Source organism: Girardinichthys multiradiatus, chromosome 12 (genome assembly GCF_021462225.1).
Source record: "Girardinichthys multiradiatus isolate DD_20200921_A chromosome 12, DD_fGirMul_XY1, whole genome shotgun sequence".
Lineage (NCBI taxonomy): Eukaryota > Metazoa > Chordata > Actinopteri > Cyprinodontiformes > Goodeidae > Girardinichthys > Girardinichthys multiradiatus.
In genome coordinates, this window is record NC_061805.1 from 22,968,627 (window position 1) to 22,983,020 (window position 14,394).

At 39.2% G+C, this 14,394-nt stretch overlaps 1 protein-coding gene across 4 annotated transcripts in view; it reads right to left on the reverse strand.

The window, feature by feature from the left end:
- Positions 1 to 14,394, reverse strand: part of sema6a (sema domain, transmembrane domain (TM), and cytoplasmic domain, (semaphorin) 6A) — a 169,246-nt gene that overhangs the window by 101,852 nt on the left and 53,000 nt on the right. The window lies entirely within an intron of this gene.

A 14,394-nucleotide genomic window follows, 5' to 3' on the forward strand; every position in this document is an offset into this window, starting at 1 on the left:
ATATATTTAGCATATTTTCGATGACTCAAGTAAGGCACCATGCAAGCAAAACCAAACTAATTGGATTAGGGAGCTAATATGCGTCATAGATCGATGTCAGGCAGAGCAGATCTCTCCCTGCAGGAGTATGACGGGGTCTTAGTGAAGCAGGAGTGCTCTTGTTGAGATTAACCTGCTGCAGAGTGTCAGCCGTGCGTGGAGATGGGGCAGGGTGGCATAGTAGGGACTTTATTTCATACTTTGCAGTCACTTACAAGGGCAACTACCCGGCACGCTGCCTCTTCTATGTACAGATATGGATAACAGCCCACTTTACATGAAGGATTTTGGTCTTTATCTTGACTGATACACCAAATACCAGGGTGTTTGTATTTTTCATAATGTTGTTATTAAAATAAAATAAATGCCTGTTACACACTGAGGTTGACTTTTGAATGGCACAGGTCTAAAACAACTTTCAGGTCACACAGACCAGTGTGAAAAAAAATGTTTTCACCCATACAGTTTGCTCTGTTTTCCTTTTTATTTCTGTCACACTCAAAAATACAAAAATAAGTTTGAAATTATCATTTTATTTTTTAAGAGGGAAATAAGCTATCCAAACCCACCTGGTCCACCTGCGCAATACATCGAATCATCATTGCAACAGGCCTTTCACACATTACTTATGGGAAATATAATTGGCCAGCTAAATGGACTGTAAAGCCCCTAATGCCCTACACTATGTTTAGTGGCCGGGGGAGCTAAGGCTCATAGAGACTGGTGAAGACATTATGTTATATGACAGAAGAATGTCATATAACAAAATGTGGGTCAATTGGAATCACTTTTGCATTTTCAAGCAAATGCAGTGTAATTAAATATGTCACCTATATTGGGCAGCTCTATAAAACATGGTTGCCCTCCTTGTTAAATCTTAAATTAGAATCATTAGCCTGACTACTGCCAGATCTGTACAATCAAGAAATAACTTAAGAAAGACCTGTCTGACAACATGAAGTAGGAGGAAAAGGAGATATCTGTTGGGGTGCTTATAACGGTGAAAATAGGGCCATAATCAGGCATTGCATCAGCAGTGATTTTCCCAGAAAGTTTCAGACACCACTCTATATTTGCCATAGGTTGTCTTTGGTTTTAAGACCATTGGATTGTCAATAAGAAAAATATGTCATTCAAGCTCATGGATCTTTTATTTTTTTATAATTCTTTCATGATTAAAGGTTTTCTGGTAGATGGCCTATAATTGAACAATGTGAACCCAGCTTTAAGATACCCAAACTATTAAATCAAATAAGAGTGAAAGTTTGGATAGACAACTGAAACAATTAATCATATGTTGATTTGAAGCCAGAGTCAAATTTAAGGAACCCTGATTAGAGTCATATGGAAACAGTGTTTATAGCAGAAGTTGAATATGATATAATCATGAATAATCATTAGTGTCCGTTTTAGGATGATCACAATGAAAAGATGGACAAATCATCTCCCCTGTACTATTAGTTATGGTCTGCATGCCTAACCACCCTACTTGTTGCATAGTATCAGCTTTTAAAGAAATCATTTATTTTTCTTAGACCAACAGTAACTTTAAAGCTGGATTTTTTCCTCAAATACTGCACTAATGCAGCATTTTCATAGCTCCAATGGAAGTAGCTGGGATTAGCTTGCTGCAGTTTGTGCGCACACAATTACACCCATAAATCATCCGAGACAATTATTGCATCTGTAATCTAATCAGGAATAAAGCGTTTAATTTGCATGAAGCACCTTCAGCTTTTTTCCTTTTTCTGTCTCTGCTGGAGTTGTGGGGTTGGGGCATAGCTGTGCAGATAGAGCACGGGGTGCTTCAGGGATGAGGAATTGAATAAAATAGTCGATTTCATTTGCACCAGCCTGATAAAAGTTGTTTATCCCATGCTGTATTTTTATTCTCTATTGTATATCTGAGGAGGAGAGAATCCAGGAGAGAGGAGAAAGATGAGAGAGGAGGAGAAAAAGCAGTTACTTTCTCTTTTTTCTCTGTTATGTCCCTCTATGCCTCTCTTCCCGCATCTCTCTTTCTCTCTCCATGCTCCTGTGAATCTCATTCAGGAGAGGAATGAAAACACTATTCAGTGGTAGATTCATTTTATCACCGAGGAGAATACCAATACTAAAGCCTGGGTACGACCTTGATCTCAAAAGCTTCTCCCTTCCCGTCCATCCTTTCTCAATGGTTGGCCTGCTTGTCTTACCCTTACATAGTTGGATTTTTTTTTTCTTTTATATTTTATAAAGGCAAAAATATTTAAAAAATGGAGGTTCCTGCAGTCCAACTTCATCTCACAGTAACATGCATTCAGGCTGCCCATTTTTACTTTGTCCAAATTCAAATTAGATTCTTTTTCCCTGTACAGTAGAGCAAACCTCACTGGAGGGTTAAAATGTGAATCGTTCCTGAACCTTGACCCAGAACTCTTCCAGTAATTGATTGATTGATGAGAAGGAAGTAGCATAAGAAAGAGAGGGTGGCCCTTAGGGAGAGAAAGCTGTGAATGATGGATGGAGGCTGCAACGACCAACAAAACAAGATCCAGCTCATGGTACAGTCAGATTCTCAAACTCTGACTCTTTATATCACAATCCTAACTGAATCTTTCACAGAAATGCAAATTCTGTTGTTTTTATTTTTTGCGGGGATTTTTTTGGACGTGTTTTCCAGACATCTCTCTGGTGATCAGCTGTGGCTGGAGGCGGAAAAGCTCCTCCATCCATATCAGTGAGTTTTAATTGGATGCTAAAACCCCTCTCCCGCTGCCTCCCGTGATACACAAAATAAATTGAGCACAAAACATCTTAAGCGAAACCTCTAAACCTTCCAGCGACTCTTTCATTACCAGCTGCAACACAGGAGTAAGAGACACAGTCTGTCTTTACCGAATTACACTCTTTGCGTGGAGGAGCAAATTGTGTGACTGAGTGTGTAGAGCTCTGATCTAAAATGCTACTTTTGTGTGGCAGTGTTTAGACACATACGCAGGCTAAGAACATTAGGGTTTGGGAATGGGGGATCAAAAGCACGCCCACACTTCTGCAATAAATTACTGGTGTCCAAAATGACACACAGTGAGGTTGAAGAGTGTCCATTTCAACTCTTGTTGGCGCTTTCACTGAATAAAACCAAAGGAGAATAACTAAAGAGTACAGATCTACGACCCCTTTTCTCTGCTGTTGACAAATACCTTTGGTAGCACTACATCATAATGACCCCGAGCATTGAGAGTTTTAATACTCAGTAACTTAAAGGCCACTTCCCTGAACTTACCAGGTGCTTTACTGGGACTGTCGTGCAACGTACTCACGACTTTCCCAGAACGTACCACCTTGCCAAGTACCTTCAATTAGAAGTTATTTTCCTAGAACTTAAATGTTACTATCAAGAACCTACCAGGTACTTACCTGGAACTCACCATATATTTTCCTATAACTTACTTAGTACCTTCTTAGTAACGTAGTGAGTTCCATAACTGGAAAAGCACCTGTTACGTTAGAAAGAGTAAATAACAAGTTCCATAAACATTACAGGTTAGCTAGTAAGTTCCTGGAAGCAACCTCTAAGTTCTGTATAGGTATCTAATAAGGTCTGGTAAAGTTACCAGTAAGTTTAATGAAACTTTAGGGAAGTACCTGATAGGATCTGGGAAAGGATTTCAATTTTAAACTGAATTTAATTGAAAGTTACCAGTAAGTTACAGCAAACGTTTAGGGAAATATCATGTAAGATCTTAGAAGTTACCTCCATGTTTATTGAAGGTATCTAGTAAATTGTGGGAAAGCAATCAGTAAGTGTCAGAAAAGTTCCAGAAAGTACCTGATAAGTTCCAGGAAACTGAACAATAAGTTTAATGACGGTTTCAGGAAACTACCAGGAGAGTATCTTGAAAAATCTGAAAATAACTTATAAGTTCTGTGAATGTACCAGGTAGGTTCTAGGAAAGTAGCCAGTAGGTTCCACAAAATATATTATAAGTACAAATATATAAAAAATATATTTTAAGTTCTGGAAAATGTCTGGTAAGGTATGGGAAAGTCACCAGTAAGTTTCAACAAGTTTTCAACAATGTCCTAGAAAAAAGCTGGAAAGTTCAAGAAAGTATCTGGCAAATTCCAGCTAAGTACCAGCTAAGTTCTGGGAAAGTAGCCAGTGGGTTCCACAAAGTATAATGTAATAACAATTATTAAAAAATGATATTTTCGGCTCTGTAAAGTGCTTGGTAAGTTCAGGGAAAGTACCTGTAAATTTGATTTATGTTCCAGAAAGTACACTGTAAGTTCTGGAAGAACTTAAATTCAAAATACTTTATTAATCCTGAAAGGAAATTAAATGTTGTTGTAGCTCATAATATGCAGGTTTCTTCAAAGAGCCGTTGTAGATGCTGATGGCTGTAGGCAGGAAGGATCTCCTGTAGCGGTCTGTCTTACAGCAGATCTGAAGAAACCTCTGACTGAAGACACTCTGTTGTTGTACAATAATGGAGGATTTAATACATATGATTCCTTGAAGTAAGAAGAATTAAGTAATAAAAAAATATATATTCTCTCTCTAAACCATACCTTCTTTAGGACTGCATGCACACACTCATTCAAATACTCAGCAACCTTGTAACACATACAGCTCCAAGCATAAAATACGCACAGGATTCATGACTATAAACAAAATCAGTACAAGTCAAGGTAGAGAACCAATCAAGGGTGGAGAGACGCTCAAGGGGGCCACTGAGCCAAGCTAATTCAGCTTTAACAATAAACACATTAGCTACCCTAATGATGATATTGCCACTTTGCATCAACACATTAGCTATGGGTGCACGCTAGTGATAACATGCATTTATTTTAATGACAAGGGCGATCACAGTGGGCTTCAGGTGAGGAAGGGGAAGGAAGTGTTGGCCAACTTTATTTTTAATTTGACAGCTTCAACGAGAGCACAAACAAATGAAAGTAAGGCTTGGTTCCCCTGCAAACATTCCAATGCATAAAACACATGCACAATTAGTTAATCTTCAGAGGGTCCCAGCTGTTCATCTCTCAAACCCCCATGGTGTCCAGACTTAGTGTGCAATGGCTTGAGGGAAGGCTTCTTGATTACATCTAAGGACAACCTGTTGCTAATCAAAGGAAGCTTCTGAATCCAACGTGTTGAATAACTCCGATTGTAAGTTGGAGCGGTCCCGACATCCTTCCGAGCAAACTAGATTCCTATTAACACACCACACACGGCAGGAATATCTCATAAGCTTATCTTAAAACCCATCATGATAATTGGGGCATGTCGGAAAGGGAAGATCAGGGCAAAAATCAGCATAAAAATCCTGCTGTGTGAACCAGGCATTAGTTTCCTTTGATCTTAACAATAAAAATATTCATCATGACGCTGCCATTAATGCAATCATGATAACAAAGATTTATTTGACCCAAGTAAGGGTTTGATCTCTGATCTGAACTCATTCTCTGACTCCAACCAAACAAATTTGCTGCCTAAATTTACCTACTGTTTGCACAAAACATGTAATCATGTGGAAACTGGCGTCAGAAGTGATAACCAGATCAGACACGGGTAACAAACTTAATGGAGTGGTTCTTGTGTTTTTGAGTGAGTTTAACAGCAAACAGACATTCATAAAGACCTGATTGCACATATTAGATGAAAAAAGGTCTACAATACAAAGTTCTAGTCCTTGATGTATAGTGGCTTCCAGATTAATTTAAAGCACTGGTAAAAAATAAATGTTTGAAATGCCTTTGAACAAATTTATCTCTTTTTGTGTTCCATACTTAAAATATAGCATTTAATTAAAGTGTATGTCAACTTTGAGAAGTCTCATTTACCCTGGCTATGTTGTGTAATTTCCCCTGTGGAACAGGGCTATTTTCCCAGCAAGCTCTGAGCATTAGCTCCTCCCACTGCAGATGTGTCGTCCAAGGTCTCACTCAGTAACTGGGTGTGGAAGTTACACTCCAAATGTGCCATTAAAAAGAGTCATAATTTGTAGCAATAAAACTATAAATGATCATGTTAAAGCGACTAATTTTAAAGAACGTGGGCGTTCATATTCCATATCTTCTGAAGAGAGAGGAGAGATGGCTCTGATCAGGATTAAATCCCATTCTAGCCATAAACCTGTTATATTGTTACAGTGATTACACTGTGAAACTGAATTCAAATCTTTTCAAAGTCAGGGGAAGTTTGAAACATTCACAGATATTTATTGTGTTTATTTGTCTTAGAACATATTACATTACAAAGCCTAAAATTAATTTTAAATGAAGGATTAGCTTCCCTTTTCCACAGACAATTGTAAGAGTTTGCTAGTTTAAAATTGATATTTAAAGTTACTTCAAAGTTTGAACCTAAAGTTTGACCATTTGATATGACTCAATATTAATGTTGAATAAATTCAGCCTATTCGAAATGCTTTGTGCTATCCCACCACACACTCTATCTTAAGATTTCCTCTCCACTTTTTCTGCAGTAATTGCTGTAGAAACTTGAGGGGGTTGGTAAAAATTGCCCTGGTTCCTGGGAATACACCAGATAAACAAATCTAGTTTTTTTAAAACCACAAGTGGTTTTATATTTTAGATTAGGTTTTAGATTTGCCATTAATGGCAAATCTAAAACCTCCCTGTTTCCCTGGAGTTTAAAATGGGAAAGACAAGAGACAATGCCAATCAAATGATGTAATATAGTTGTTTTTTTTTAATTCTGAGTCAGTATCTTTTATTGAGATTCAGATGCATCTAATTGTTTTTGGTTAAATTAATGGATTCTTGTTTTTTGCTATTTTGTTTTTGATCAGTTAGAAGTGCTACAGAGGAAGATTTTAATGCAGTAGCTTCATATAATTGCCCTCCGACAGCTTTGACACAAGCTACGTTTCATTTTGTTTACATTTGTCTGTGCATTGTCCACAGATTTGTGCAGATGTGATATATAGACGTGGTGTCGCTTATGACTCTAACCTGCAGTCATGCCTCTCCCAGCACATCTGGGAGAGGAGATTCTGTTATAGCTGACATAAGCTGACATAAGCTGGGTTTGTGGTCTTTCAATACAAAACCCAAGTTCATCCACACGATGGGGAAACATATTTGTTCCTCTTTTCCTGACTACCCAAGGATGAGGACCATCTCTTTAGGGTTGTAGCTCCAAATTGAAGCATCCAGTCACTTTCCTGTTTTCTTTAGAGATCTACGTCTTCCACAGTATGCTCAGCCGGAGGCAGAAAATTTACCGACAAAAACAGGAAACAGAAGTCCTCTTGTGTAGCAGTACAAGAAATAAACTTTTCCTCTAAAGATCGATACTATAAATAGAAGATAACATTTCTAAGGGGGAGTAATAGTTGAGGAGCGCTTTGCTTTTCTTGAAGCTGAATAAAGAAAAGCTATTGAACAGGTAAATGATAACAGTGCAGTAATTTGAGCTCCTTGAGATGTTTGGGTTGCAAGTCTCACAGAGCAAAAATAGACTTTACACGCAGGTGCGAATGCAACACCCATTAAAACACCAGACAACACCTTTACAACAAACTATGCTTCTAAGGAGTCCTCGATCATTGTCGGGTATAACACCTGTTGACAGGTGAGCTGGAAGAAATAGTGTTTGAGCTGATGTGTAAAAGCAGAAGAAGATTAAACCGAACAGCATTAAACTAAAAGAACCCAGCAAGACGGAGAACAACCCTGGTCTGACCATAAGGATGATATAAAAATGCGTCACATTCCAACCACGGGTACCGGATGGGGAGAATCGCCTTGCAGGTGTTTACATGTGTCATGCCTGGCCTGATAAATTCAAAGAATAAAGATAACCTAAACCCAGGAGGCCGCGATAAGAGGAGGAACTGGATAAGGTGCAAAGGGAAGGAAAAAGCCTGTCATTTTGAGAACCAGAAAACCAGCAAAACTACCATCCAACACAAACAGACAAGCTCTGTATCAACGCCCTTTTTCTCCCCTGTTTTGAAACCCTTGCCACCTCCAAACATCTGCATGGAGGCGATCCATCATGGTTTGATTATTAAAAGACAAGGAAGTTGAGTTGAATGAGGCACCCTGCAGCTGTTAGTCAGCTCCTGAAACAAAAGCCTGAAGGTAAGAAATAAAGGATTGATTCTGGGAGAGAGCCAAAAATCACTTAAAAACAAATAGGAAAGAATTACAGAGCAGATAATAAAAGAAAGATACATACAAACTGCAACAATAACAACCTAATAAAGGCATTCAAGACTGGTGGTAACCCTCAGTCTATGTTATACTGACTATATTGTCTAAAATCCATTAGACCTGGATGCAATTCTGAGGTTCCTAATCATTAAAAACAATTATCTTCCACAAAGAAGGTCAGATGTTCAGCACTGACCAGGAAGTCTCTTCGCAAAAAACAAAAGTTAATAGCGACATACAGAAGAAGAAACAAAAAGGTAACACTTATGGAAAGGAAAGAAATTGAAAGAAAAGGATGTGAGGGGATAAGAGAAAGGAAAGCAAACGCAATAAAAGGAAAGGGAAGGGAGGAGAAATAAGGAAAGCAAAGGAGAGGAAAGAGAAGTAAGGAAAGGAAATGACACAGAAGGGAGGAGAAATAAGGTAAGAAAATGACAAAATTACAAAAGAAAACCAGATGAAATCAAAGAAAAGACCAACATGAGGAAAGGAAAGGAAAGGAAAGGAAAGGAAAATAATAATAAAAAACTCAGAATGATCAAAACACAAAGACACATGGAAACCAAACACCCAAGGATCTTGATATATACATATATTATAACATTGAGAAAAGACTAGTGCTGGTTTTGCCACCCCTATGTGCCCTCCATGCTCCCTCATCAAGTCTCATAGACTAAATCAAAACATGTGTTTAATGAATTTTTCCTCCACTACGGCATCGCTTTAACTCTCTGAGAACAGCAGCTTGACTAAATAGGTGAGAGAGTTACCTTTGTTGGGGAAAAGCTTTTATTAATCAAAACAAGCCCCCTCTCTGCGAGTCGCATTTAACCACACATACAAACACAAAGCTCAAGTCCGCACACATACAGCACACAAACAGCTGCCATTTAAAAGCTTGACGCCAGACAAAGAACAAGGCTACATGTTTAAATATCAGAACCTTTCTCAGGCCCGTCAGTCACTGCTTGTGAAGACACCAGCGGGGCGGCTTAATCAGTCTGCATGCAGCTGATACTGAGCTGTGTGGGCAAAGTCAGAGAAAATTGCTGCTGATAAGGACGAGCTTGGTAGCACACTGGCTTCTCCGTCTCCCTTTTGATCCAATTATCTCTTTGGTCAACTCTGTCTGCCTTTCTGATGCACATTCTGTTGTACAGCCCCCGGTTTATCACTTTATGCTTCATGTGCTGCATAAGAACAGGGCATACTTCATATACACTAAGGAGGTGATTTGTGAGTTTCACCTGCATGAAGTTGTTGAGCCTGAACCCTTTTTAAAAGGGCAAAAAGTGGCCACTAAAAATAAATTAAAGCTCTGTTCCTTCTAAGGAGAAGGAAAATATCGGCAAAAGCTGTCAGGATGTCAGCGAGATAAACGGCACATTACGTCCGCAGAAACAGATGGTGGGATGTAATCACAGTGTTCAAACATAATACACATTTTATTCGGAAATTCACTTTATGGAGGCCAACTGCGAAGGTGCCGTTAGACAGCGCTGTGCAATTTGATGCCATGCTCAGTCATGATACAGACCTGGGAGCTCAAGCCTGCCAGGTTGGTGAGTCAAGTGACGCTCTTAATTCGAGATGCCTGGGGTTAAAAAATATGACAGTGTGTTTAGAAATGTTTTAACTGATACTGGGGGAGGCGAAAGCACGTTCGGCTGTTTGTGTGGAAATATCGGCTTTGCCACAAGGAGGGAGAAGTTTTCTTTTTGTTTACAGTTCCATACAAGTGCTTTGCTGTGACAAATCGAAAGTACCAACTTCCAGATTTCATTAGTTTTTTCTTGTCACTCTTAAGTGTTTTGGATCATGAAACTAATATTAAAGTAGAGGCTGCCTGACGGCACGAGGTAGGCTGAAAGATCTTTAAAAAGGTACGCGTGAGATGAGAAACAGTCAGACATGAGGAGGCAAATATATTTTCACAGCACTGTATGTTTCAAATCCAAAATACATGAGAGCTAATGCGATTCAAATTTACAGTGCCTTGCGCAACTTTTGATATTCTTGAACTTTTTATCACATTACAAACAAAAACTTTAGTGCATCTTATTTGGATTTTATGTGATAGACCAACAGTAGTGTTACATAACAGTGAAGCAAAAGAAAGCTTCTGTGTGGTTTGCAATTGTATTTAGCCCCTGCCTGGAAATATATCTTCTATGTTATTTTAGTAATACCTGGGAGTCTTTTGGGTATGTCCCCACCAACCAAATTAAAATTTTTGTCCATTATTTGGTAATAGCCTAAACTTATTCTGATTGGATGAGGACCATCGTTAGCAGTTTTTAACCTCTAAACCCCTAAGTGGTTTCTGACCAATTTCCACCTGAAATTATATAATTTAAATAAACCAAGTATAGCTCCACAGTTATAAAGTCTAAATGCAAACTTCTGGTACCTGTATAAAGGTAAGACATACAGGTCCTTCTCAAAATATTAGCATATTGTGATAAAGTTCATTATTTTCCATAATGTCATGATGAAAATTTAACATTCATATATTTTAGATTCATTGCACACTAACTGAAATATTTCAGGTCTTTTATTGTCTTAATACGGATGATTTTGGCATACAGCTCATGAAAACCCAAAATTCATTTCTCACAAAATTAGCATATTTCATCCGACCGATAAAAGAAAAGTGTTTTTAATACAAAAAACGTCAACCTTCAAATAATCATGTACAGTTATGCACTCAATACTTGGTCGGGAATCCTTTGGCAGAAATGACTGCTTCAATGCGGCGTGGCATGGAGGCAATCAGCCTGTGGCACTGCAGAGGTCTTATGGAGGCCCAGGATGCTTCGATAGCGACCTTTAGCTCATCCAGAGTGTTGGGTCTTGAGTCTCTCAACGTTCTCTTCACAATATCCCACAGATTCTCTATGGGGTTCAGGTCAGGAGAGTTGGCAGGCCAATTGAGCACAGTGATACCATGGTCAGTAAACCATTTACCAGTGGTTTTGGCACTGTGAGCAGGTGCCAGGTCGTGCTGAAAAATGAAATCTTCATCTCCATAAAGCTTTTCAGCAGATGGAAGCATGAAGTGCTCCAAAATCTCCTGATAGCTAGCTGCATTGACCCTGCCCTTGATAAAACACAGTGGACCAACACCAGCAGCTGACACGGCACCCCAGACCATCACTGACTGTGGGTACTTGACACTGGACTTCTGGCATTTTGGCATTTCCTTCTCCCCAGTCTTCCTCCAGACTCTGGCACCTTGATTTCCGAATGACATGCAGAATTTGCTTTCATCCGAAAAAAGTACTTTGGACCACTGAGCAGCAGTCCAGTGCTGCTTCTCTGTAGCCCAGGTCAGGCGCTTCTGCCACTGTTTCTGGTTCAAAAGTGGCTTGACCTGGGGAATGTGGCACCTGTAGCCCATTTCCTGCACACGCCTGTGCACGGTGACTCTGGATGTTTCTACTCCAGACTCAGTCCACTGCTTCCGCAGGTCCCCCAAGGTCTGGAATCGGCCCTTCTCCACAATCTTCCTCAGGGTCCGGTCACTTCTTCTCGTTGTGCAGCGTTTTCTGCCACACTTTTTCCTTCCCACAGACTTCCCACTGAGGTGCCTTGATACAGCACTCTGGGAACAGCCTATTCGTTCAGAAATGTCTTTCTGTGTCTTACCCTCTTGCTTGAGGGTGTCAATAGTGACCTTCTGGACAGCAGTCAGGTCGGCAGTCTTACCCATGATTGGGGTTTTGAGTGATGAACCAGGCTGGGAGTTTTAAAGGGCTCAGGAATCTTTTGCAGGTGTTTAGAGTTAACTCGTTGATTCAGATGATTAGGTTCATAGCTCGTTTAGAGACCCTTTTAATGATATGCTAATTTTGTGAGATAGGAATTTTGGGTTTTCATGAGCTGTATGCCAAAATCATCTGTATTAAGACAATAAAAGACCTGAAATATTTCAGTTAGTGTGCAATGAATCTAAAATATATGAATGTTAAATTTTCATCATTACATTATGGAAAATACTGAACTTTATCACAATATGCTAATATTTTGAGAAGGACCTGTAAAAGGAAATTTTTCCAGTGGAACCACTTTTGCAAATGTTACTATGTCTGATATACGCACGCTAATTACATCACCGTAGAAGGTGCTAGAAAGACAAGTTTTGCCTGGTTAGAAAGGTGAGTGTTTGTAGTTTGTAATGATATTGGACTGCAAAGAGAAAGGTGCTTTATGTACCATTTTGTTCCCAGAGTCAGCCATGTCAGAGGGACATTTAAATGTTATCGCATGTGTTTCAATTGCTGTAAAACTAAACCTATTTGTGCAAAACGTATTTGGGGAATTTTTTGTGAACTTTAAAGCCTCCTCCTGCGACGGATATAAGAAAAAAAAAACTGGCGGTGTTTTACCTGGTTTTAGAGACGGCAAAAAATGGCCAGTGCATTTTGTGTACCGGTATGCTCAGGCTTGAGGGGTTAAGCCTTGCCAAACATTTTCAATTGGATTTAGGTCTGGCCTTTGTCTAGGCCATTCCAAGACATGAACATGCTTTCATCTAAACCATTCCACTGTTGTCCTGGCTGTATGTTCGGGGTTGATGTCCAGATGGAACTCCTTTGGAGCCTCTAACAGGTTTTCTCCCACTATTGCCTTCTGTTTTGCTCCACCCATCAACTCTGACCACCTTGTATGTTGCTGCTGAATGACAGCATCCCCTTAACATGCTGGTGCCACCACTGTGTTTCTTAATAGGGACAGTGTGATGTGCAGTGAGTTGTCCAGTTTCGCATATAGGCCAAAAAGTTCAGTTTCAAGAATGGTTCTTCTTCCTACTCTTCTATAATGGTCAGATTTGTGGAGTGCAAAACTAGCTGTTCTGTCAACATATTCTCCCACATGAGCAGTGGATCTTTGTAGATCTTCCAGAATTATGGTTAATTTATTACATGGAAAACTTTGTAAAAGAAGGGAAAACATGATAGACTTGCAACTTTCAGTTTTGAATGTTTGATTCAAAACTGAAATTAATGAGGGTATTAGAGTATAGAGGACGTGATGCTGGGGCAGTTTCTCCCACAGTTAAAAGAGGATAGGCAAATCAATAAAACAATAGATGTAATTCTGACAGAAGAGTTGTGTGCTTACAAGCCCTTCGTATAAATTAGAAAAGCCTCAGCATCAATAATTAACAGCTGCTCGTCCATTTTTTCAGTTTTATAGGTATAAATGTCTCAGGGAGACCTGGTAGAAGGAGGGATTTGTTTTTCTTGGCCTTGCTAGATCTCAGTTGGATATTTTTATTCCAATAAGCTATGCATGTTAAAAAGGGTCAAAAGAATAACATGCTTTTATATCTTCAAAACATGGCTCCTAAAATTTGGGTTTAGGTTGTTATTATTTAGGACAGCCATTTACAAATATCTAGATTTCAATGTCAAAATTAATATCAGGTGCCTTGCAAAAGCAGTCCTAAAGCTGGAACTATTTTCACTATTTTTTCATGTTACAATGTTCCTCCAGAACATGGTAGCTCTGGAGGAGCTGCCCAGGTGGGAGAATCTGGAATGAGACCAAAATGTAACTTTTCAGCTTTCACATCACCCTATACACACCATCCTCACTGTGAAGCATAGTGGTGTCAACATCATGGTGTGGAGATGCATTTCTTCAGCAGGGAAAGAGAAATCTGGTGAGAGAAATCTGGCTAGAGTTGATAGGAAGGTGGATGGAGGTAAATTCAGGGTATCCAGAAAAAAACTGTTAGAAGCTCCAAAAAAGTTGAGACCACTGAAGAGGTTGTACCTTCTGGCACGACCCTAAACACAAAAGCAGAGCTACAGTGGACTAATTTAGATCAAGACATATCCATCTGTTAGCGTGGCCCAGTTTAAGTACACAGCTAAATCCAATTGAGAATCTGTAGGAGGGCTTAAAAATTGATGATCACAGATGTTTCTAATTATTTGACTGAGCTTGAGACGTTTTACAAAGATGAACAAATATTTTAGTCTCTAGATGTGCAAATTTGGTAGAGACATATGCCAAAAGACTTCCATCTGTAATTGCAGCAAAAGGCAGTTCAACAAACTATTGATTCCAGAGGGCTAAATACAGACATATCCATTTTTTTACTTTCACCTTAGAATTATGCAATATTTTGTGTTATTCTGTCACCTAAAACCACTACAATTTGTGGGTTTAAAAGTG